The sequence below is a fragment of the Saccopteryx leptura genome, chromosome 3 (genome assembly GCF_036850995.1).
Source record: "Saccopteryx leptura isolate mSacLep1 chromosome 3, mSacLep1_pri_phased_curated, whole genome shotgun sequence".
NCBI lineage: Eukaryota > Metazoa > Chordata > Mammalia > Chiroptera > Emballonuridae > Saccopteryx > Saccopteryx leptura.
In genome coordinates this window covers 179,817,017-179,843,053 of record NC_089505.1, presented here as the reverse complement: position 1 = coordinate 179,843,053, position 26,037 = coordinate 179,817,017, and the positions used below count along the sequence as shown (strand labels likewise).

Below are 26,037 nucleotides of genomic sequence, written 5' to 3'. Positions count from 1 at the left end.
GCTGAGAAAATGAAAAGAGAATTCTCACCCACATTACAGCCTTCAAAGCAGTATGAGAGAAGACCATTGCTTCATCTGAAGACTAGAGGAACTATGGATGAATGAGGACAGCAAGAGGTTTCCAATCTCCCCAATTCCCCAATAAAAAACAAAAAAGAAACTAGGTACTATCAAAATCACAAACAGCCCTGGCCAGTTTGCTCATTGGGTAAAGTGTCAGCCCAGCATATGGACATCCTGGGTTCTATTCCCGGTCAGGGCACACCTAAAAAATGACCATCTGCCTCTCCTCCCCTCCTGGTCTCCCTTCTCTCCCTCTCCAGCCTCTTGCAGCCAGCAGCTCAACTGGTTCAAGCGTAGGCCCCAAGTGCTGAGGATAGCTAAGTTGATTCAAGCATCAGCCCAAGACGGAGGTTGCCAGGTGGATCTTGGTCAAGACGCATGCAGAGGTCTATTTGCCCTCCTCTCTTAAAAAAAATAAAATAAAAAAAGAAAGAAAACATGAAATACTATTGAGAAGGGACAAATCACCAAAAGCTACAAGACTCAGCCCCGGCCGGTTGGCTCAGTGGTAGAGCGTCGGCCTGGCGTGCAGGAGTCCTAGGTTCAATTCCCGGCCAGGGCACACAGGAGAAGCACCCAGCTGCCTCTCCACCCCACCCCCTCTCCTTCCTCTCTGTCTCTCTCTTCCCCTCCCGCAGCCAAGGCTCCATTGGAGCAAAGTTTGCCCGGGCGCTGAGGATGGCTCTGTGGCCTCTGCCTCAGGCGCTGGAATGGCTCTGATTGCGGCAGAGCGACTCCCCAAGATGGGCAGAGCATCGCCCCCTGGTGGGCATGCGGGAGTCTGTCTGACTGCCTCCCCGTTTCCAACTTCAGGAAGAAAAAAAAAAAAAAAAAGCTACAAGACTCAGATATACCAGGATTGGTCTGGTGGATGGAAACAGGAGAACCCTAAAATTATGAACAGGTACTCACTAAAAAACTGGAAAAGTCAATGTGAGAACAGCAGCCAAAAGGAGAAAAAGGTTTTGCACACTCGATTCATAGGTGAATATGAAGAATCCAAAGTAAGATCTGAAAGGGCTGGAGCTACCTCCTTAAGTGCCCTTGAAACCAACCAAGCTAAAGCTCCCTTCTACTAAGGAAAACTGCTCGAAATAGAATACAAACTGAGCTGGATAGAAGCAATTGAAGGAGGTGGACAAATGAAAGTGGAAGGGTAAGTACGGGAGAGCAGAACTAGATCACAGAAAGTACTAGGACATGATTTCAAATATGACAGAAAAGGGAGAGATCTGGAGTTATGACTTTAGAAAACCTCTCCTGACCCATCCCTGCCCTAAAGTGCTAAGATACTAATTTCAAATAAAAATGAACAATAGAAAAAGGATGGAAGTTGGATTTTGAACAACTGTATTACAAGAATAAAAGGATGATGAATAGAATAACTCTATAAGCAGTAAGAGCACAACAGAAAGACTTACTCATGAAACAGATAATTATATCCTTATATTTCAGAACAAACTAAATCAATTCTCTGTAATGGCAAGGAAAGTGAAGAGATCACATGAAAACCCCCAGTCAACATTTATGAAAAGTGAATTTAAGAAAAATACCTAAAGACAGTCTTTACAAAACCAGGGAAAGGAGTAAATCTCAAAAACTACAACCTTAAAGGGGAGGTGGTGGTAAAAATTCTGAATACATCACCTTCTTGGCTTCAGGGTAGTATACAGCCCTCAAAGTATGGGTAGAAAAACGGTAGCAGAAACAGCCAGCTTAAAGTGCCAGGTATTCGAGTTCAGAGTTGGGAAAGCAAGTAGAAACTCAGAGCTTTCTGACAGAAGACGTAAACTGTTAAGAGTGACAAATTCAGAGTATAAAATGTCAAAATCCCCTGCTGACAGCTGAACTACATATGCTCAGAGGAAACCACAAGAAGCATGGGAAAAAGCAGTTTAAGAACATGAAAGAAATCTTCTGAAAGAGTAACATGAAGCCATTCTGTGAATTTGATATTCTTTCCCAGCTCTGTCCAGTTAGGGTCCCAGAGAGCTTGAAATGTCAGAGTAGAGTCCAAAGTAGCTATAACTCAGGAAAATCCTCAAAAGAAAACCACAGAGTATAAGTCCATTATCACCCAGAACCTTAGCCAAATTCCAACTCTTACAGGCACAGGGGAGATCCACAGGGCACCAGAATAAAGAAACATCAGTGGAAAAACAAGAATAGAATAGGGATGTTGTTACTTATCGCAGGGGGAAAAAAGTTTAGTTTGACTCCAAGCAATTTAACTGCTTGCAACAATAAAAACAAAAACAATAATCCTCAGAAGAACATGAGTTTCAGTCACTACATATAAAATTTTCAACTTTTTTGAAACAACAGTGAAGTATAATCTCTATGCAAGTAAAAAGTTAATTAACAGAAAATGACTATGAGTCAGCTTGGCGTCAAGTCGTAAGTATGTTGAATGTAACAGACTTCAAAGCAGCTACCATAAGTATTTCAAAGAATTTGAAAAATATGTTTAAGGAACTGAAGAAAAATACAGTCTCAATGAGTAAACAGATAAGACAATGTGAACAAATGAGTAAACCATTTACTAAAATGAACTCTCTAGACCAGGGGTCTCAACCCGCCGAACAATGTTGTACTGATTTTTTTTTGTTTTCAACTGCAGTGAGAAAAGTGTTGCGTAACAGTTGCCTTTTGTAGACCTAGTGCGGCCCGCCGAACCGCTGTGATCTTGCTCTGCGGCCCACATGCTGAGTTGAGTTTGAGACCCCTGCTCTAGACTGACTGGCTAAACCATAGACTGTTGCTTTCTTCTTCATCTGTAATAAACTTGAATACAGAAGAATTGAAGGAAAGAAAAAAACATAAGAGATGGACAAAAAATGAGTAGAATACATTGAGACATGTTAGAAAGAAAGAACACTAATTGGAATCCAAGAGAGAAAAGAGAAATATTTTCTGAAGACCCCACATCTGAAAAACCACCCCCAAAGCTCAATGTGCTTTAGCACAAAATAAAGACAAAATTAAGACACATCTTAGTCATACTACTGGTAAGCCACAGTTAACCCTTTGAGTAGTACAAATGTTCATGTATGTCCTCAGGCCTCCTGACCATTCAGAGTACGAATGTAACAAAAATTTTTATTTTAAAAATGTGTAAGACAACATTTTAAAAAAGGTAAATGTATGTTGTTCTTGCTTCCATAAATTGGTTATCAAACAAACATGATTTTAAGTTAGTAAAACTGAAACTGGAATTAATTTTATTTTTTGAACCAAAACTCACTCCCAGCGAGAATAAAAACTACCCACTACTCAAAGGGTTAAAGAAAATCTTAAAAGCAGCAAAAGAAAAACTGCATGTTAAATACACAAAAGCAATGACAAAAATTACACTGATTTCTCATTAGAAACTATGGAAAGTCTGAAGACACTGAAACCACATCCTTGAACTGTTAAAGAAGAGTAAAAAACCTTGTCAACCAAAAATTCCACTATCCAGCAAAACTATCATTTAAAAATATAGGTAAAATAAGAAAATTTTCAATAAAAAACAATTTATCACCAGCAGATATCTAATACAATAAATGCTAAATAAAGTTTTCTACGCCAAATGAAAATTACACCAAATGGCAACTTGGATGTACAGAATTTTAAAAAAGCAAACAAAAAAACAGGAATGGTAATTATGTGCTAATATATCATATATACACAGAGAATAAGGGGGAGGGGGGAATGGAAATATACTCTTGTTTCCTATCAAAGTATATAAACCTAATACATATAAAAATGGAAATATATTCTTGAAAAAATGCTAATGCTATGTTTTCCTTGGGGTAATTCAATATTCATGCTAAGTAAAGTGTGATGAAACTAAAATACATCTTCTAATCCCTAGAGATCAACCCCTACCACCACTACCAACCCCAAAAAGCCAAGTAATACAGCTAAAAAAACAACAAAAAACGTTAACATTTTCTGACTAACCTAAAAATCAAGAGAAGAAATAAAAACCTCGTCCTAAAAAAGGCTCAAAATGACAGACCTAAATACAACCATATCAATAATTATTTCAAGTGTAAAAGGACTAAATATTCTAATCAAAAGGAGAAATTCTGAAGACTTAACATCTGAAAAATCCCCCAGGACGTCAACATCATAGAGGAGTGAGGACAAGTTAGGAAACAAAAGTTCCCCTGCTAAACACACAAACACATCTGAGAGATCCACACACTGAAACATCTGAAGGTGGGTGTATTGCAGTGAGCAAGGAAGGTGGGACTGGAGGTGGGGATCTGACACAGAGACAGACTGCAGATGCAGTGTGGCACGTGCCCTGGCCCCAGCTGTAATTGTTATAGGGGAGTCAGGCTGCAGACTTCACATAGTGGACTAGACAGTAGGAAGGACAGAAGCAGCCTGTGTAGCCAGCACCCACTGTGAATAAACCTGGTGAATGGACAGAGACGCAGAATGGTATGGCAAACATGGCCTACTGGTTGCCAATATTAGCACAGGGTAAAGCCACAGATTCGTCAAAAGACCTTCTGTCACCTCTCATCCATTCATCACAGCAAAACCCAGTAAGATGCCGTGGCAGTAGAGATGCCTTGGACTGCACAGCATGGATGGCGATTCTGGTTTCAAGGCAGCACCAGGAACTTGCAGGCCTGGAGCCCCATCACCCACCATATCCTACCATGGAGATGGTACCCAGAGACCAAGACAACCTAGACACAAAGGAGACACCCACTACCTCAGGGAATAAGGAGCATTTTCCATGGCTGAGATGACACCACCCCACCAAGATCCCAGAGGTGCCAGTAAGGCAGTAAGAGCAAACAAAACCTTATGCTACTGTATCACCTCCTAGAAAACAAAAGAAAGCCTGATAAATTAAGAGCAAAATAGTTCTTTAAAAAAGAAAAGTGTTCACTACCTCAAATGTCCAGGAAGAGAAACAACCCATTAAGTATCACAAATAAACAAGGTAAGAAAGTAATTCAGAAATATAATGAAACCTCTCCAGAAATCAAACTCAAAGACATGGAAGACTGTGGTTTCAATGACAACAGAATTCAAGATTGCAGTTATGAAAAAAAAAAAACCTCAAGAAAAACTCAGAAGATACAAGGAAATTCAGAAAGAGTTCAATAAGCTCAAGAATAAAATCAACAAACAAAAGGAGTACATTATAAAAGATACTGAAATCAGAAAAAAAGAACCAAACAAAATCTGGAGCTGAATAACTCAATAAATGGCATGAAGAACATATTAGAGATCATTTGAAACAAAGCAGACTACATGGAAAGGAAAATTAGTAGTGAGCTCCAAGATGAAAATCTAGAAATGATTAAAATGAAAGAGAGAGAACTGAGAGTTTAAAATAAGAAATGGAAGAACTCTACAAGAATTATTTGACTCCATTTTAAAAAGCAACATAAGAATACTAGATATACTAGAAGAGAAAGAGATGGGAACAGAGAGCATATTCACACAAATAATTAATGAAAACTTCCCAAACCTATTGAAAGAGCTGGATCTTATATTCAAGAAAACAGAGCCTGACCAGGCAGTGACACAGTGGATAGATAGAGCATCAACCTGAGACCCTAAAGACTCAGGTTTGAAATCCCGAGGTCACCGACATGAGCGTGGGCTCATTCAAAAGGAGTGCAGGCATAACAGCTTGAGTGCAGGGTCATCAGCTTGAGCATGGGATCACAGACATGACCCCATGATTGCTGGCTTGAGTCCAAGATCACTGCCTTCAGCAAGGGGTCGTTGGCTCAACTGAAGCCCCCTGGACAAGGCAAGTATGAGAAAGCAATCAATGAACAACTAACGTGCTGCAACTATGAGTTAATGCTTCTCATCTCTCTCCTTTCCTGTCTCCCACTACAAAAAGAAAAAGAAAAAAAAATAGAACACCAAATTATCTCAATGCAAAAATACCTTCTTTGAAACACATTATATTAACACTGTCGAAAATGAATGCCAAAGCAAAAATTCTTAAGGCAGCTAGGGGTGTGGGGGGAGTAATTTATAAAGGAAATGCCATTAGATTATATTCAGATAATTCAGTAGAAACCTTACAAGCCAAAGAGAGTGAAATATTCAAAATATTTGGGGAGGGGGGGGGACCGCACCATCCAAAAATAATATAAAAATAATATATCCTGCAAAGTTATCGTTTAGATAGAAAGGCATTCCCAGACAAACAAAATCTGTAGAAATTTACCACAAGACTTCAATTATAAGAAATATTAAAAGGGCTCTTTTACCTGAAATAAAATGACAAATGTACACAAAATTTGAGTAAGATGACAGACAGAAGCAGGAAACTGCAACAGTATTTCAGACTATGTCATTAAACACTTAATTATAACACTAATTATAAAAATTAAAGGGGGGGAGTGTTTTTAAAAGACTATAACTTGCAATTTGGAAACAAAAGCACAGCATAAAAAGGGATACGTGACAGCAAAAACATAAAAGAGGAGGAGGAAAAGGACTGAACTTGCACAGGTGAATGAAGACAATATGCAATTAGAAAAAGAAAATATTATATGTATAAAACTTTTTTTTACATAAACCTAACAGTAACCACAAAAGAAAACAAAATCTAGAGCTGACACATTTAAAAAAAACAAAACCTGAAAAAAAATCATAGAAAACCACCAAAAAAATAAAAAAACTATCTCTTACTCTCTATATATGTATCAGATAGAAACACAGGAAAGAAACAAACAATGGAAATACAGTCACAAGAAAATAAAAAGATAAAATGGCTGTAGTAAGTCTCCATATATAAATAACCACACTAAATGTAAATGGACTGAACTCACCAATCAAAAGGCAAAAAGTAGCAGATGGATTAAAAAAAAAAAACAAAAAATCAACTATATGTTGCTTTCAGGAAACCCATCTCAGCAACAATAACAAACATAGGCTCAAAGTGAAGAGATACAAGATTATACTCCCAGCAAATGGCATCCAGAGAAAGCTGGTGTAGCAGTACTTACATCAGACATAATAGGTTTCAAGATAAAAAAGGTAACAAGAAACAAACATAGGCATTTTATAATAATTAAGGGGATAATTAATCAAGAAGACACACACTTATCAATAGATATGCACCCAACCTGGGAGCACCAAAATATATAAAGCAATTACTAACCAACATAAAGAGAGAAAATGATTGAATATAATTACAGTAGGGGACATGAATACCCCAATGACAATAAAGAATAGAAAAAAAACAAAAAGCCAAGGAACTATCAACCTTAAATGATAGTTTAGAAAAAAATCAATACTTATAGAACTTTCCATCCCAACACAACAAAAGACATTATTCTCCAGTACTCATGGAACATTCTATAGGACACACCATATGCTGAGGCATAAAACTAGTTTCAATAAATTTAAGAAGACTGAAATCATAACAAGCATCTTTTCAAACCACAAAAAAATGAAACAAAATTAACTACAAAAAGCAGGGGGGGGAAACGTGGAGATTAAAGAACATGCTACTGAACAAATTATTGAGTTAAAGAAGAAACAAAAGAAGATTCAAAAGATAAATAGACAAATAAAACATAACATTAAAATTTTAAGGATGTAGCAAAAGCAATAAAAAGAGCAAAGTTACAGTATTACAGGCCTACCTCAAGAAACAAGAAAAATCTCAAAGAAAAAAATCAAACATTACACTTTATGATCTAGTGCTACATCTTAAAAAACTAGAAAAGGATGAATAAAAACCAATGTCAATAGAAGGAAATAAAAATTAAAGCAGAAATAAACTAAAAAAGACAATAGAAAAAAATGTATCAAAGAGTTCTAAAAGGTAAACAAAATTGACAAACATCTATCTAGACTAAGAGAAAAGACTCAAACAAAATTAGAAATCAAAGAGAAAAAGTTACAATAGATATACAAAAGATTGTAGAATACCATGAAAGGCTTTATGTCACCAAATTCAATAACCTAAAAGAAATGTACAAATTCTTATAAATATACAACTTTCCTACACTGAAACATGAACAATTAAAAACCTTACTTATCACTAGTAAGGAATTGCAACAGTAATCAAAATACTCCCCAAAAAACAAATGTCCAGGACAAGATGACTCACTGATGAATGCTACCAAACATTCAAGAAATGTTCTTCTCAAGTTCTTCCCCAAAATTTAAGAGGGAATACCTGCTAACTCATGTTACTAGGCCAACATTACTCTGATACCAAAATGAGGCAAAGACAACACAATAAAAAATAAAAACATTACAGGCCAGTATCTCTGATGAACACAGATGCTAAAATCGTAAAGAAAATACTAGCAAATCAAACACAACAATACATTAAATACATCAGAATTGAGTTCATTCCAGGGATGCCAGATGGTTCAATATAGGCAAATCAATCAATGTGATACATGCATTAATAAAAGATAAGTTATATGATGTCAACAGATGCAGAAAAAACATTTGACAAGACACAACATCCATTTATGAGAAAAGACACTCAATAAAATAGGTATAGAAGAAAGGTGTCTCAACATAATAAAGACCATATATGACAAACCCTCAGCTAATATCATACACAACAATGAAACACTGAAAGCTTTTCCTCTAAGATCTGGAACAAGACAAGGATAACCACTCTTGCCACTGTTATTAAACACAGAACTGGAAGTCCTAGTCTGAGCAATCAGGCAAGAAAAAGAAATGAAGGCATTCAAATTTGGAATGAAGACAAAACTGTCACTGTTTGCAGATGGCATGACTCTATAAGCAGAAAATGCTAATGACTTCACCAAAAGAATAAAAAACAACAAGTACAGGAAAGATGCACAATACAAAATTAATATACAAATATCCTTATGTTCCTACCTATTTACAAACAATAAAATAATTAGAAAAAAAGAAATGAAGAAAACCTCATTTACAACTGCAACAACAAATATCTAGGAATAAAATAAAATGAAGGGCCTGTATACTGAAAACTTTAAGACATTATTGAAAACAAATTTAAAGGTATTCCACATTCATGAACTGAAAGAACTATTATTAAAATGACCATATTGCCTAAAGCAACATACAGATATAATACAATCTCCATTAATACCACAAGGACATTTATCACAGAAAAAGAATAAAAGTCCTCAAATTTGTATATAAGCACGTAAGAACACCACATAGCCAAAGTGATCTGGAGGGGGGAAAAAAAGTCAAAGGCATCACACTCCCTGACCTCAAACTACAAAGCTACAATAAACAAAACTGTATGGTATCAATAGAGAAACAGACACACAAACCAATGGAACAGAACTGACAGCCCTAATAAACCCACATATATCATATATATAAGGTCTACCGGAAAGTTGTCCGTTTCTATCACAAGTTTCAACACGTAAGCACATGTTTATTTGGCGCATGTGTGCCTCTCTATTTTCATCACTTAATGTATACATGCTGACGTAGCAAATTAACTAAAACAAAGTTGATTCACGTTCGTCTTATGTGTGAAGCCATAGTGTACCCATGGCTACTGATAAAGTTCATTTACGTCACTGTAATTTTTACAAATTTCAACAAGGAAGAAATGCTACAGAAGCATGTCCGTCGCATCCACCATATTCCCCGGACTTATCACCCTCCGACTATCACTTGTTTTTGTCCTTACAAAATTTTTTGAAGGGCAAAAAATTCAAAAATGAAGAAGAAGATATCAAACAAGCACTGGTTCAATTTTTCACATCAAAAGATAAAACATTTTTCAAAAATGGGATATACAAATTGCCCTCACGCTGGCAAGAAATCATTGATAATAATGGCAATTATATTATTTAATAAAGTTTATTGACGATAAGAAAAAATTGTATTTTGTTTTATTCCAAAAACGGACAGAACTTTCCGATAGACCTTATATATATGAGCAACTAATTTTTGACTAGGAGCCAAAAACATACAACAGAGAAAAGAAACCTTTAATAAATGGTGAGGGAAAACTGGAAAGCCACATGGAAAGGAATTAAATTAGACTGCTATTTGACACCACAGAGAATAACTTAAAGAATTAAAGAACTAAAAACGATTAAAGAATTGAATATAACCTGAAACAATAAAATGTACATTAGCAAACATAAGCACTAAACATATGAATGTTGGTCTCAGAGGGGTTTTTGTGAACTTGACCCCCAAAACAAGGAAAAAGCAAAAATAAGTAAATGAGACCCATCGAACTAAAAAGCTTGTGCATAGAAAAAAAAAAATTAGCAAAACAAAATGGCAACCAGAAAACAATGAAAAGTCAGAACCACTTTAAATCTAGCTCAGTAGAATTCCTATAACTAGGATTTAAAGAAGCCAAATCGAGACTGGCAGGAGGGGCAGAGACACAAAACTGGCTGGTCTCACACCCACATATGGCATATAAAAATGGAGATCTCAGCTGCAGAAGTCTCCCCTGAGAAGCAAGGGGTTCCAGTACCACACCAGGCCAACCCCAGGTTGCAGTGCCAGGAAGAGAAGTACCCATAACTTCTGGCTGTAAAAACTAGTGGGGATTGTGGCTGAGTGACATGGAGAGCTGCAGGAGTTGCAAGCAGTTCCTCTTAAATAAGGTGACCAATCGTCCTCCTTTAGGGAGGACAGTCCTTTTGTAAGTTCCATCCTCCCTCGAAAAGTGTCCTCCTACATGTCCTCCCTTTTGATATTGGAAGTCTAATCTGTAAATGTCCATATTCGATCGATGCAGTCAATCCATTGCGCGTGATGTGACATATTTGTATTTGACAGGCCAATTCGTCAAGGATCAGTGCTGCAAGACGTGATTATGAGACGCATGTGCTCTGCACGGGAGACCTTGAGAGAGTGCACGATATACCAAGCATGCAAATGGCTTTGTATTACTTCTTACTGAAATACAACACGGCACATATGACATTGTAGACTCACAATTATTTTTCTCTGTGAATATTCAATCATAGACAGGTAAGCACAATTCACGTTTTAATTCATTATCTATTAATAATTTCCAAATACGTATAATTTTCTTTCTACAAGTATTTTCTCAAAATTCGAGTTTTAAAGTGGAAATCTAACCTCAAACCATATGTATTAATAATGCATTTTGATTAATTGCATAAAAGACATTTTTTAATTAGAAAATAAATACACCTGAATATCACTCCAAATTACTGGTTTTATTTGATATTTAGTTTTACTAAATGCGTACTTTTTTCTTACAATTATTATTCAAAATTAATAGGCATGTAAGCATAATTACAATATAAAATATTATAAATGTTTTTATTATGCATTTATCATATTATAGCAGGGGTCTCAAACTCGCGGCGGCCCGCCGAACAATTTTGTGCGGCCCGCAGACTAATCCACGAAGTTCAAAATATTTTGGATAAAATTAAGTAAGCCTAGGGGCCTACTTGTATTTTTCATTTCTCTAGCATCCTAGCTAGATATTAGCTTAGTTAACAGCAGTTGTGATGCGAACTACAGTTTCTGGTCTTTTTGTGACACAAAAGTGTTGCGTAACAGTTGCCTTTTGTAGACCTAGTGCGGCCCGCCGAACGGCTGTGATCTTGCTCTGCGGCCCACATGCTGAGTTGAGTTTGAGACTCCTGTATTATAGTGTATTATTGATGCAATGAATAAAATGTTTCTTGTATTTACAATATTGTTTTCTTCCATTTATTTTTGTCCTCCTTTTCATTGTAAAATAGTTGGTCACCTTATCTTAAAGGACCCACACATCAACTTCCTCTGACTGAGCTTCAGTGTGGAGACAGCAGCCTGAAAGGTACCTGGGACATACAGGGAGGAACTGAAGTGTCTGGCATCAAGAAGAGAACTAAGGAGTTGGCGGGGGCAGCTTTCTCCCCCCAGACAAGTGCTGGCACAGGCCTCTGTTCCTTTGATGAAACCTCCCCTCAGAACCAGCAGGCACAGGCAACTGCCATATCTGAGTCATCATTTACCCAGCTATCACTGTTGGCCCCAGCCTGGTGATTCCCTAAGACTCATCCCACCCAATCTGCAGGCCCACTCAAGACATTTCCAGTGCCTTTTCCATAAATATGCCCTGTCCTGGCTCATTCTTCAGTCTTTTCTAAAATCTCTCAAACAAGCAGCATCTGGCCTCAGCTTGCCCCATACCTCTCACTAAGTGGCTCCAGGCTGGGTGGGCACTAAAGAGCAACTGGCTGTGGATGGCAGCTTGGCCTATTCTGGGCACCTCCAAGTCCAGTACAAGTAGAAGAAACTGCAGCTCAAGCTGGATGGCCCTAGGCAGAACACAGGGAGTGGCTGACCTTGGCCTGCACCTCCCAGAAGACCCCAAAACTAGTGCAACTGGTGGACAGCTTCAAACCACGTCAAAACATCACTCAACCATTGCCACAGCAAAACAGTGAAGAGGCAAATAGAGTGGGCACCAGAGTCCTGCTGAAGTAAGTCATGCTCCATAAGGAGGCCCCTACCTAGCTGGTCCTCCAGGATGGTCTCATCCAGTCCTTGCAGTGTATTGGCCTGGGGATAAATCCCTCCAACTGTCGTGCCAACAACAATCAAGGCTCAACTACACCAGGAGAGTGCACACAGCCCACACAAGAGTGAGGGGACTGGAGTACCCAGCTTGGGTAATCAGGGAGGCTGTGCCACTGAACCCGACAGGACACTTAATACATTAGGCTACTCTATCAATGAGAAGAAATAACAGCCCTACCCAAGAAGGCGGCAAACTAGGTACAAGTTACACTCACCTCCTCAAAGGAAACAACTGGAATAAAACTAAAGATCAATCATCCTGAATAACCTTATTCCCAAGAATTCAGAAGCCACATTGAGACTAGTAGGAAGGGATGGAGAAGCAAAAAGGGCTTGCCCCCTCCTACAGGCTCTGGCTAAGCTTCTGAAGGGCTTCTCAGCTCAAGAGGGGTTCTTCCTGAAAAGTGTAGGGCCTAAATCCCAAGCTGGACCCATCAGCCCAGAGCACCAGAGCCTGGAAAAGGCACCCACATAACATTAGGCTGTGAAAAGCAATGAGGTTTCTGTCCACCAGGGAGAGACGACTGAAGAAAAATCTCTTAAAGGGCTAATTCACAAAATTTCTCTCACAGCCACTCATACCGGGCTCCCATGGAGAAAGGGTGGAGTGACCTAGAGTAGCATTAGAATCTGGAGTCTGCGGCTCTGGGGAGACAGCTTAAGGGACAACCACTAAAATCTCTGTGCTGAGTCATTCTCCAGTACTGCAGCCGCCATCTTTCTTGGGTGGAACACTCCCCACTGTGTGGCATCAGCCTGGGGTTGGAAAGCAATTGCCCCACCCTCTGGACTCCCTCTCATCATACCCTGTGGAGCTTAGGCCCTGCTGAGGAGAAAGTTACCTTGGCCAGGGTGTAGAGTTCTGCACAGACTCAGGGTGTCAGTAACTCAGCTGTCTGGCTTTGAGGCAGGGGCCATAACCCCACTTTTCTGTAACCTGGCTGGCACCTCCCTCTCACAGCTTCCAGGAGACCCTAATACATAAAAACAAACACACCAAGGCCACCAGAATGAGGTGACAAAACCAAATGAAGGAACAGAACAAAAGTCCAGAAAAAGAGCTAAACAAAACAGGCGACAAGCAATCTACTAGAGATAAAGAATTCAAAACATTGGTTATAAGGATGTCAGTGAACTTGGGGAAGAGTAGTTTAATTCAGAACTTCAACAGCATAAACAAAAAACATGTACATATGAGATTTTTTTAAAAAAATCCATTAATACATAATTCATTATGTATAAAAATTCATTAGTACATAATTTTTTTAAAAAAATTCATTAATAAAGGGGTACTTCATATTGAAGGGCATAATTGATAAATACCTAAGTTTCATATATACATATACATAGAACCCTGAACCAAACTGAACTCTAATCCCAAAACAAAATCTTTTACAAGATCACAAAAGGAAACTTTCACCAATGTCAAGGATTCTCAAAGACCATTCTCTGACCGTGATTAAATTCAATTACAAAATAAATAGCAAAGACAAAGATTTTCACCTAAAAATATTTAAGTATTCAAAAAATATCCCTGTGGCTGTACTTTTTTTATAGTTTTTGGCTTTTAAAACATAGTATATATCCTAAACTAAAAAACAAAACAATATGCTTTATTTTTTTTTAGTTGAATTTATTAAGACACAGGTTTCAAGTATGCAACTCAATACACCACACCACACCCACACAGCACAGCAGTCCCAACGCACCAAGCAAAACCATTTTCATCCCATCCCCACCCCACTGCCCACCTCCACCTACCCCCACCCCCACCCATGTGTTTTTTGCTTAATCCCTTCACCCTCTATTATCCAATTCTCCAATTCTGATCTCCCCCCCACCTGCCCCCAGCTATCAGTCTGCCCCAGGTCCCCATGTCTCTTTTTCTATTTTGTTCATCAGTTTAATTTGCTCATTGGACCTCACATATAAGTGATATAAGTGAGACCATATAGTATTTGTCTTTCTTTGACTGGCTTATTTCAACACATGACTATGTTTTAAATGCACAAAAAGAAATCTAAAGATATTTAAGATTAAAAAAATATGTAAAATGTGGCTAAAGCTGTACTTATAATTTTACAGCCTTCATTAAAGAACAAGAGGAGCCTAGTGTTCAACTCAGTAAGTTAGAAAAAGAACCAGATAACCCGGAGGCAGAGAAAACAAAGAGCCAACAATAAGGAAGTAGAAGACAAAGATACAAAAGAATCTATATATGAGTAAGAGAACAGACCTGCAGAGAAAATGAGTACGTAAAACACGAGACACATTAAAGGCATATCATCACAGATACAATATAGATTTATAAAAACCATAAGCACATAGTATTCTAAAAAACCTTAGGATATTACTGACTTAAACAATGGGAAACACTACTAAATCAACAAGAGCTAGCTAGTTCTTTAATGAATAATCAAATAGCTCCTCCTCTCCTACCTGAAGAGGCAACAAAGGCTCAGATGATTTTATAGGCAAGTAAGACACAATGTTAAAAAAAATAGGAAATCTAAAGATGTGGCAAACTGTTTAAGACTAGGAAAAAAAATACCATTAGTTACTTCTTCAAATGATTATTATAACACTAATTATAAGACTTGAAGAATGCACATAAAATACACTATACCTAAGTTCAATTTATCCCAAAAATGCAAGGAGGGCCCAACATCAGAAAAGACACATTTAAAAATTAAAAGGGCTCTGGCTAGATATTTCAGTCTGTTAGAGGACTGTCCCAATACACCAGGGTTGCAGGTTCAGGGCACATACTCTCTCTTATCTCTAAAATCAATAAAAAAGTTTAATAAGGGAGAGGGGATAAAACGACATTCTAATAAACAAAAAAAATATTCAGTACAATTCAATAATGTCCCACTGGTTGGCTCAACGGTAGAGTGCCAGCCCAGCGTGTGGAAGTCCCTGGTTCGATTCCTGGCCAGGGCACACAGGAGAAGCGCCCATCTGTTTCTCCACCCTTCCCCCTCTCCTTCCTCTCTATCTCTCTCTTCCCCTCCCACCGCCCCAGCTCCACTGGAGCAAAAGTCAGCTGGGCACTGAGGATGGCTCCATAGCCTCAGCTTCAGACACTAGAATGGCTCCAGGCGCAACAAAACAATGCCCCAGATGGGCAGAGCATCGCCCCCTGGTGGGCATCCTGGGTGGATCCTGGTCGGGAGCATGCGGGAGTCGGCCTGACTGCCTCCCTGCTTCTAGCTTAGGAAAAATAAAAAAAAATGTGCCCTGGCCGGTTGGCTCAGTGGTAGAGCGTCGGCCTGGCGTGCAGAAGTCCCGAGTTCGATTCCCGGCCAGGGTACACAGGAGAAGCGCCCATCTGCTTCTCCACCCCTCCCCCTCTCCTTCCTCTCTGTCTCTCTCTTCCCCTCCGGCAGCTGAGGCTCCATTGGAGCAAAGATGGCCCGGAAGCTGGGGATGGCTCCTTGGAGCAAAGATGGCCCGGAAGCTGGGGATGGCTCCTTGGCCTCTGCCCCGGGTGCTAGTGGCTCTGGTCTCGGCAGAGCGACGCCCCGGAGGGGCAGAGCATCGCCCCCTGGTGGGCAGAGCGTCGCCCCTGGTGGGCGTGCCGGATGGATCCCGGTCGGGAGCATGCGGGAGTCTGTCTGTCTCTCCTCGTTTCTAGCTTCAGAAAAATACAAAAAAAAAAAAAAGTCTCACAATTTTAAAATTCCTCACAAGCCAAATAAGAGAGAACTTCACCCCAATATTTAAAGTATATAACAAATATCTACAGCTTTTACTCAATAGTAAAATTTTACAGAACTTTTTTTATGAGAAATAAAACAAGAATGTTCATTGCTATAACTCATATTCAATATTATACTGGATGGTCCCAGCCAATGCAATAAAAGGGAAAGAAATAACAGGTAGCCTGACCGGGCAGTGACACCATAGATAAGAATGTTGGCCTGAGACGCAGAGGACCGAGGTCTAAAACCCCGAGGATTGCTGGCTTAAGCATGGGATCAAAGACATGACCCCATGGTCATTGGCTTGAGTCCAAAAGGTCACTGCCTTGAGCAAAGGGTCGCTGGCTCTGCTGGAGCACCCCCGCCCCTCCTCCGCCTGTAATGGCACATATGAGAAAGCAATGAACAACAAAAATGCCACACAAAGAATTAATGCTTCTCACCTCCCTCCCTTCCTGTCTGTCTGTCCTTATCTGTCCCCCCACTCTCTTGCATAAAAAAAAAGAAAAAATAGGTATGAGTTGGAGAAAAAAATAGTAATTATCCGTATTTGCACAAGATATAATTGTCTACGTGTAAATGTAAAAGAATCTACAAATTTTCAAATAAGACAGTTCAACAAGGTTGTATTAACCAACTAAAAAATGTAACTTAAGCATTGTCCAGATAGCTCAGTTGGGCATTGCTCTGATACTCCAAGGTTGCAGGTTCAATCCCCAGTCAGAGTACATACAACAATCAACCAGTGAATGCATAAGTAAGTGGAACAAATCAATGTTTCTCTCTTGCTTTCTCTCTCTCTCCCCCTAGTCCTCTCTTACTCAAATTAAAAGTTTTAAAAAGAAACACAATAAGCAACTAATTTTAAAAAAGAAAATATAACTATAAAGAGATGCCATTAACAAGAGTAAACCAAAAACTACATGTCTAAGTATAAATCTACAACAGGTAGGGCAAAATCTCCAGAAAGTTCGTAACAAGACATTACTGAAGGACTAAAAAAAAAAAGGCCGAGAGAGGGAGACAGAGACAAAGAGCGGGAGAGACCTGAGTAAGGGAACATTTGTCCCAACCCATGATCTTGGATCAAATTCCCTCTTGCCAATTTAACTTCGGTAAATCATTCCAGATACAGCTGTTCCACCTTCTCCTGATTAATATCTCCTTCCAATAGCTCTTGCCCACCATCACACAATATGCTGTAATTTCTTATATCTTAAAGCAAACAAACCCTGGAGCCTACATCATCATCCTGGTTCCTTTTCACAGCACTGGTCTCAACAGTTGCCTATAATGATCACCTCCACTTCTTTTCCCATTCTTTCATGAGCCTGTACAAGGTTCTAGTCCCCTGAACTCCACCAAAACAGCTGCCAAATGCCCTCTGTGCTGCCAAATCTAAGACAATTCTTAGTCCTCAGCAATAGCCCCAGAACACAGTGGATCATTCTTTCTTCTTAAAAATTTCTTCACCTGGCTTCCAGGGCACCACCATCTTGTCTGTCATATTTTCCCACCCACATCTCCTCTCAGTCTCCTTTACAGAATCTTTACCTCCTCCAAGCTCTAAAAATGCTATCAAGATTCAATCTTCAATCTTTTGTCTATCTAACACTAACTCTCCCCATGATTCCATTCTCTCATGGCTTTAAAAACCATGTATATATTGATACCTTCCAAAATTATCTCTGTCCTAAGCATATGCCCTAAAGTCTACACATATAGCCTATTGCTGCTTGATTGGTGTTGGTGCAGTGGACAGAGCATGGATCTGGGACATTCAAGTCCCAGGTTTGAAACCTCAAGGTTGCCAGATTGAGTGCGGGCTCACCCGGCTTGAGTACAGGATCACAGACATGACCCCATCCATGGCTGTTGGCTTCAGCAAAGGGTCACTGACTCAGCTGGAGTACCCCCACCCTTCGTCAAGGCACGTATGAGAAGCAATCAATGAAAAACTAAAGTGCCTCAACTACAAGTTGATGCTTCTCATCTCTCTACCTTCCCATCTCTCTGTCTGTCTGTCTCTCTCTTTCTCTCTCTCTCTCACACACACACACACACACACACACACAAACCATATGATTTGCTGCTGCTCAACACCTCCACTAGATGTCTAAAAGACATCTCAAGCTTAACCTGTCTAAAATTCAACCCCTATTTATCCATCTACCAGCCCCCCACAATAAAACTGAAGCTGCCTCTTAAGCAGTTAATACCTGGCTAAATAAATGGTAAATTCATTTTTCCAATTAATTACTCAACCTTAAAACTTTGGACTCTTTCCATTGCTTCTCATTCCCTTACAACCAATATCCAATCCATGAGTAAGTCCTGCTCAGCTCTACATTTAAAGTATACCCAAATGCAATCAGTACTCACTACCTCTAACACACTGTCAACCAGGTTTCAAACTACCATCATCTTATGTCAGCCTCCCAGTCTCCTGGTTCTGCTCCTGGTCCTGCTACCATTTATTCTCCAGCATAACTTAAAAAACTTTTTAAATTTGATTACATGATTACAATGGCTTCCCATCATACTAAAAATAAAACTCAAAGTATTTAGCATACATACATCAAGCCTACATGGACCCAACTGCTACCCTGATCTTCTCTGCCATTCTCTCCCTTGATCTCCTGACACGCTGGCCCCTACCCTGTTTCCCTGAAAATAAGACACCCCCCAATTTTTTTCAAGCTTAGAAATATAAGGCCTCCCCTGAAAATAAGACCTAGCGCGTCTTTAGGAGCAAAAGTTAACATAAGACACTGTCTTATTTTCGGGGAAACAGGGTAGCTGCTGCTCAAACTAGCCAAGAAGAGCCAACCTCAGAAGGAATTCCCTTGCTTTCAAGTTCCAAATGTCATCTATCTGATAGATTCTATCAGGCTTTCTCTGACAATTCACATTAAAAAATAACACAAAACCTAAGCTACTAGCTGTATACAAATTAATCTGCTGCCACCACAAGAAAATAAGCTCCTTTGGACAGGTACTTTTATCTCTTAGGTGTCCTGCTGTATCTCGGGTGCCACCATTTCTTGTGTAAATCAACAAGTTGATACCAATGTGTAAGTGGAAAAGCACACCACCAAGAACAGCTAAGAAAATTTTCAGCCAAATATCTGGCAGGGCAAATTTCTAAAACTTATTATAAACAGTGTGCTGTGATCAAGGCAAACACCAACAGATAACAAACACCAACACCAATAGATGAAACTGAACCACACATAAATGAAAACTTCATACATGGCAGAGCTGGCAAATACATATGTGGGGGAAGGACAGACTATTTAATAAATGGTGTAAACAAATGATCCACATTTATAAAAGAAATCAGCAAAGAGACCCACTTCAAGACATCATAATTAAAACAGCAAAGGGGAGGGGGAATCAAGTAAATAAATAAATAAATCTGATCCCAACTTCATACCATACACAAAAACAAAGTATACTCATATTACAGGATGACCGCACTGTAAGGCGTGAAACTTTTAGATGAAAGAAGACAATAATCTTGGAGTAGGTAGGGATTCCCGAAACATAAAACAAAATGAGAAAAACTACCACTTCAAAAAGCAAAATTTTGTCATTTTCGCAGATGAGCATGTAGCTCCAGTTTAACAAGTCTGAAGTTATGGGCGTCAGCCCCCAAAATTCACAGATAACTTTGAACTCCCCCAAAGTTAACTACAGTCGTACAGTCGGCCCTTCACACTCACAGATTCAACCAACCCGAGATGGAAAACAGTATTTTCCAGCTGGGAACGCGGAAATATTCTTCGATACTCAGCTGGACGAATCCGCCTTTATGAAACCCGGAAATCCACAAAGCCTACTGCATTTGTCAGGGGAAAAACAAAAGCCCGCAAAATGCAAAACTCCTGTTCTCACATCACCTATATATTACAGATTTTTTAAATTCTAATGAGGAATGAAGATACAAGTCACCAATACAGGACGTTCAGTTGAGAAGCCAAAATGGAGCCGAAGAAGGAAGAAAGTGAAGTCACCGTGGCTGCGGAAAACCCTGGTGTCTAGGTGCAGGCTGGGATCGTTATGAAGGTGGTATCACGATCACGAGACTGGGGCTGAGATCTATGTGTCCTACGTGACCTACGTGGCCCATGTGACCTACGTGGCCTGCGTGACCTACGTGGCCTACGTGTGCTATTGAAGCTGGAGATACTGGCTGCGGGCCCCAGCTTAAAGGCCATGCATACCGTTGCTTGTCAACTCGCTGCATGGGTGGGGCTTATTGGGGGAAAAAGAAAAAAATGAAGACACGCCACAGATGAGAAGATATTTGCAAGCCATTCAACAAAGAACTCCAACAAATCAATAAGAAAACAGCAAAAGAAAAATGGACCAATAAAATAAAAAAGATTTTTAAATAAAATTTTACAATACCTTCACATTAACTTCCATCTGTCTTCTGTTAAATAGCACATATATACTTCTATTTTTATGAACTGTTATCTATATACATCTATTCTTCTGTCTGTAATGTATAGAGATTTCTGAAATGATGATCGTCTGTGGTTTGTGGTGGTTAATCTTGGGTTTTAGAGATTGGATATTTGTTTCGTTTTTTATTTCCACCCACTTTACTCAATGAACACATTCACACACACAGGCCCTTTACATACAACTCACGAGTAAGGTGAAGAGATTACATAAATTCAGGAAATTCAAAGACCAGACTGCCAAATGAACGTCATCTGGTTCAAACAGAGCCAGACCACTAAAGTCCAAGCTCTTATTTTAAAGAGGCTGCTGACAACACAAAAATTTCTCAGAACTTTCTCCTCTTTTAGGATTACCCTCAGACAGAGTTTTTAAAATATCTTCCGGCCCTGGCCGGTTGGCTCAGCGATAGAGCGTCCGCCTGGCGTGCGGGGGACCCGGGTTCGATTTCCGGCCAGGGCACATAGGAGAAGCGCCCATTTGCTTCTCCACCCCCTCCCTTCCTCTCTGTCTCTCTCTTCCCCTCCCGCAGCCCCTCCCGCAGCCAAGGCTCCACTGGAGCAAAGATGGCTCGGGCGCTGGGGATGGCTCCTTGGCCTCTGCCCCAGGCGCTAGAGTGGCTCTGGTCGCAGCAGAGCGTCGCCCCTCGTGGGCGTGCCGGGTGGATCCCGGTGGGGCGCATGCGGGAGTCTGTCTGTCTCTCCCTGTTTCCAGCTTCAGAAAAATACAAAAAAATATATATATATCTTCCATGGTGCCAAATATTCACTCCCTATGGGAGAAATGAATTTTGGAATAAACTAATGTAATTCAGAACTGTAAATCCAGTGAGTAATGTTTCAAATCCAATGTGGTTTCTCACGCACAAAATGAAGCGTCCTAATAAAGAAACCTATCACTAGGCCCCAGGTTTGTTTCCCCCGCATCTCACTGATTCTCAAAATTCCTCGTTTCCTCACACTAAATCTATTTGACCCTATGGAACCAGTTATACAATGAATAAAGCTATTGGTGATAATTAAAAAAAAGTCACACGGTGATTTACTTGACAGTATTTTCTTGGTTCTTAAGTTAACGCTTGCGCCTGACCAAGGGGTGGCACAGTGGATAGACAGCGTCAGATGTGACGCGGAGGAACCAGGTTCGAAATCCGAAGTTGCTGGCTTAAATGCGGGGTCACTGGCTTGAGGTCAGGATCATAAGACATGACTCACTGTCGCTGGCTTGAAGCCCTAGGTCACTGGCTTGAGCGAGGGGTCACTTGCTTTGCTGTAGCCTCGCCCGCCTCCCCTTCAAGGTACATATGACACATATGTGAAAGCAATCAATGAACAACTAAGGAGACTAAGGAGCTGCAACAAAAAATTGATGCTTCTCATCTCTCTCCCTTCCTGCCTGTCTGTCCCTATCTGTCCCCCTCTCTCTCTCTCTGTCACACACAAAAAAAAGTTAATGCTTGCCACTGTACATGAGTCTCTAATGTAACAGGGCATGTTTCTTCCTTTAATGTATTCTTCAAACATGTTACTTTATTTTTTTAAAAGCCTAATAAATGTCAAATCATCATTATTCATATTCATCGTATTTGAGAAACTTTCCAATTCTCTTTCAAGTAAACACTTGCTTATTTTCTTTGGATAAAATTTTGGACAAATAGAACCTCTGATCTTTTCTGTTTTCATCAATGTTTTGTGCTTTATTATAGATACAGTACCTGCTTGACTTAAAATCTTTGAAAACAGTCAGAAATTGCTACCCATGATGATGTATTAAGTTAATTCTCTTTGCAAATTTGCTTCATCTTATACTAGTGTTATTCATTTTCTACCCTTATAATCAGTCACCTATTTTTTTTTTTTAACAGAGACAGAGAAAGAGTCAGAGAGAGGGATAGATAGGGACAGACAGACAGGAACAGAGAGAAATGAGAAGCATCAATCATCAGTTTTTCATTGCAACACCTTAGTTGTTCACTGATTGCTTTCTCATACGTGCCTTGACCGCGGGCCTACAGCAGATCGAGTAACCCCTTGCTCGAGCCAGTGACCTTGGGTCCAAGCTGGTGAGCTCTGCTCAAACCAGATGAACCCACGCTCAAGGTGGCGACTTCAGGGTCTCGAACCTGGGTCCTCTGCATCCCAGTACAATGCCTATCCACTGCGCCACCGCTTGGTCAGGTTCAGTCACCCATTTTTAGGTCCACACAAAAGATTCCAATGCTGTTGTGCACAGGAAACTTACTATCTTTGAAATTACAGGCATTTAATTGAGTCTTCCTATTCTGCTTCCATAAGCTACATTAGAAAATGTCATTGTTTTGGTCACATCTGCTCTATGTTCTGCTCAATAACCCCAACTATGGTGACCATGGAAGACAAGAAGATTCGAATACTGTATATTGATTAGTATACTGTATATCTTTTATAATGGAACTACTATCATCTGTTAACTTATGCTACACAGTTTGAGGTTTAAGAAACCTTTGTAACATTAATCCTCTTAGCAAGAAAAATGAGGGGGTTTTTTGAGTTAAGGCATTAATGCAGTCAGCCCACTATCTCTGCAGGTTCACATCCACAGACTCAACCGCAGATGGAAAATATTTTTTAAAAGGTTACACTTGCTGCCCTGGCCAGACAGCTCAGTTGGTTAGAGCTTCATCCTGAAGCACAGAGATTGCTGGTTCGATTCCCGGTCAGGCCACATACAAGAACAGATCAATGTTCCTGTCCCTCTCTTTCTTTCCCTTCTTCTCTCTCTAAAATCAATAAAATAAACATTTAAATAAATAAATAAAGTTACACTGCTGCTGATGTGTACTATGTAATTAGGTGTTTACAATGGTTGCTGGGTGCATCTGTACTGAATATGTAGACTTTTTTACTTGTCATTCCCTAAACAGTACAGTATAGCAATTATTTACATAGCACTTACACTGTACCTTTAAGTATACCAGAGGATATGCACAGGTTTATGCAAATATATGCCATTTTATGTAAGGGACTTGGGCATCCCTGAATTTTGTTATCAGTTAAGGGGTCCTGGAATCAATCCCCCACGAATACCCAGGGACAACTGTATGTGTCTTATAAGACTTATAGAACAATAACATCTCTTAACACCTTAAAATAAATTCTAAACTACAAAGTAAACCAACCCTAAACCCTGAACTCGGAATTTTTATATAGTATGCAAAAGGTCACCTACATATACTTAAATATAGTATTAATCATATTATTAATAATTGCTCATTAAAATTTATTTAAAAGATTTTAAGTGAAGCAATCCTCACTTTTAAAAGGTTTCATCAGTATTAACTATATACTGTAAACTCTTTTCAATAAATCTTTCAAATACCACTTTTAACAAACATAAATCATAAGGATATTTACTAAAGAGCTTCTTGTCAATATACATACAAAATAGATAATAAGGAAGGAAAAGTAAATCTTTCTAGATGTTTGCTCCTTCATATCATTATTGATATCTTACACAAAAGACACAAGCAAAAACCTGACTGGGTGACATGTCCTCCTTGATAATAATGTAAGCAGAAAGGAGAAATCCATTTTCTACTAAGAACAAAGGGAAATGGGGACACGGAGAGGCAAATACAAGACTAACTAAGTTTACTTTAAAAGTTGATTTTAGAAAGATATAAGGATTCTATTGTTCACCTGGTTTTCCTATAAACAGGAAACTAAACTTTCTAAATACAATAGTTCAATTCCATATTCTATGATGAAGTGCAGCAGGGGTAGGGCTCTAAAATGGGGTGAAATGAGAAAAGTGACAGAGAAAGCAAGTACGTGGATAAGATAGCAACCCACTCAATCTCACTGACCCAGAGTTAGAAATGGGTCAGTGAAAATGAAGAAAACAAAAGAAAGGAATTAGACAATTATTGACAAGTCTTTGTTCAATAATTGATCCTACAACAATTTCAAGGTCAGGAGCTTCAAAAGTTAGTGACTGGCTTAATAGCCAGTGCACATGGCTGTTAAGCCCTTCTTTCTACTTAGGTAGTAGCTGCATTAGTTTTCATCACTAGAGTAGCCTGGACTGGGGAACCAGAAATGTAGCTGGCCCAGCAACAAAGCCTGGTGGGCCCGCTGACTGTGTGCACAACCAGGTCTATCCCCTGGATCTTTCCCCTTCTTGGGATTCTACCAGGGAAAGTAGCACAATTGAAAACCAAAAGAGTTTCTGAAGAAGCAGTACCTACTGCTTTGCTATTCCTGTAACAAAAGTGAGAGCAAGCCATCATTTCTGTTCAGCCGCCACAGGGTTTCAGAGAGTACAAGAGCTCTAAAACTGACCTCACATCACCTGCAGGAGGAATTTCCACCCCATTTAATGGAGGACGTGGCAGACATCCCTCCTCCCAAGGCAGCAGAGCAGATAACATCAGTGGTGGTCCTAACAAGCAGATGCACCCTGGTAGGTCAGCAGATGATTCCAAAGAAACTCAGTCACACTTCTGAGTGGTGGAAAGTGCTGGTAAAAGCACAAGGAAGAATGGAAATTTCCATCTTACTTTTAGTTCCCACCCCAACCACCCAGCAAAGTCAGGGACTCAGGAATACAGCGAAGCACTCCAATCTTGCCTACACAGAGGAGAAACTAGAGTTCTGACCCACCTTCAGGGCGTAGGTCACATTAAAGTCCTTATTTGCTCCAATGTTTCCTTCTCAAACTCTAAGGAGAAACACAATTCTTTAAGGAGAGACTTGTTCCGCTTCAGAAAAAACTTTTTAAGTACATAGGTCCCCAAACCCCAAAGCAGGTTCCTCCCTCTACTGCAATAAAATTCAGCTAAGACAAGAATACTAAGATTTTCATTTTCCTTTTAGTGGATTATGCCTGTAAGATAACTTGAATTCTAGAACAATCTTCCCTTGCCCTCACCTCCCACCACATGGTTTTGGTCTTTTTCCTCCTTGGGCCTCTTCTTTACAAACGTGGGAGTGTGGCATTGCTGTAAAGCTGCCCACTCATGACCACAAGCTGTTTTCTGTTGATTTTTATCAGGTTCCTGGATAAGCTGAACGTGTCTGGTCTTAACACTCAACTTCCTCTTGCCAAAGTGTGCACACATCTATCTCATTTCCACAATCTTGTAAACTAATTCTACATAATCATTACAATTTCATCATTTTTTGAGCAGTCCCACACACAAGCTACTTATAAAGGATTGTTTCCCCTAGGAATACACTTTCAGACAGGTATCTATCAATTTAATCAACACATTCTCAAAAAGCTCGTTTATAAACTG

General features: G+C 39.6%; 1 protein-coding gene across 2 annotated transcripts in view; it reads right to left on the bottom strand.

Moving 5' to 3' along the window:
* The window catches only part of CDYL (chromodomain Y like), a 227,807-nt gene that overhangs the window by 191,363 nt on the left and 10,407 nt on the right, over window positions 1–26,037 (bottom strand). The gene's annotated exons all lie outside the window — the stretch shown is intronic.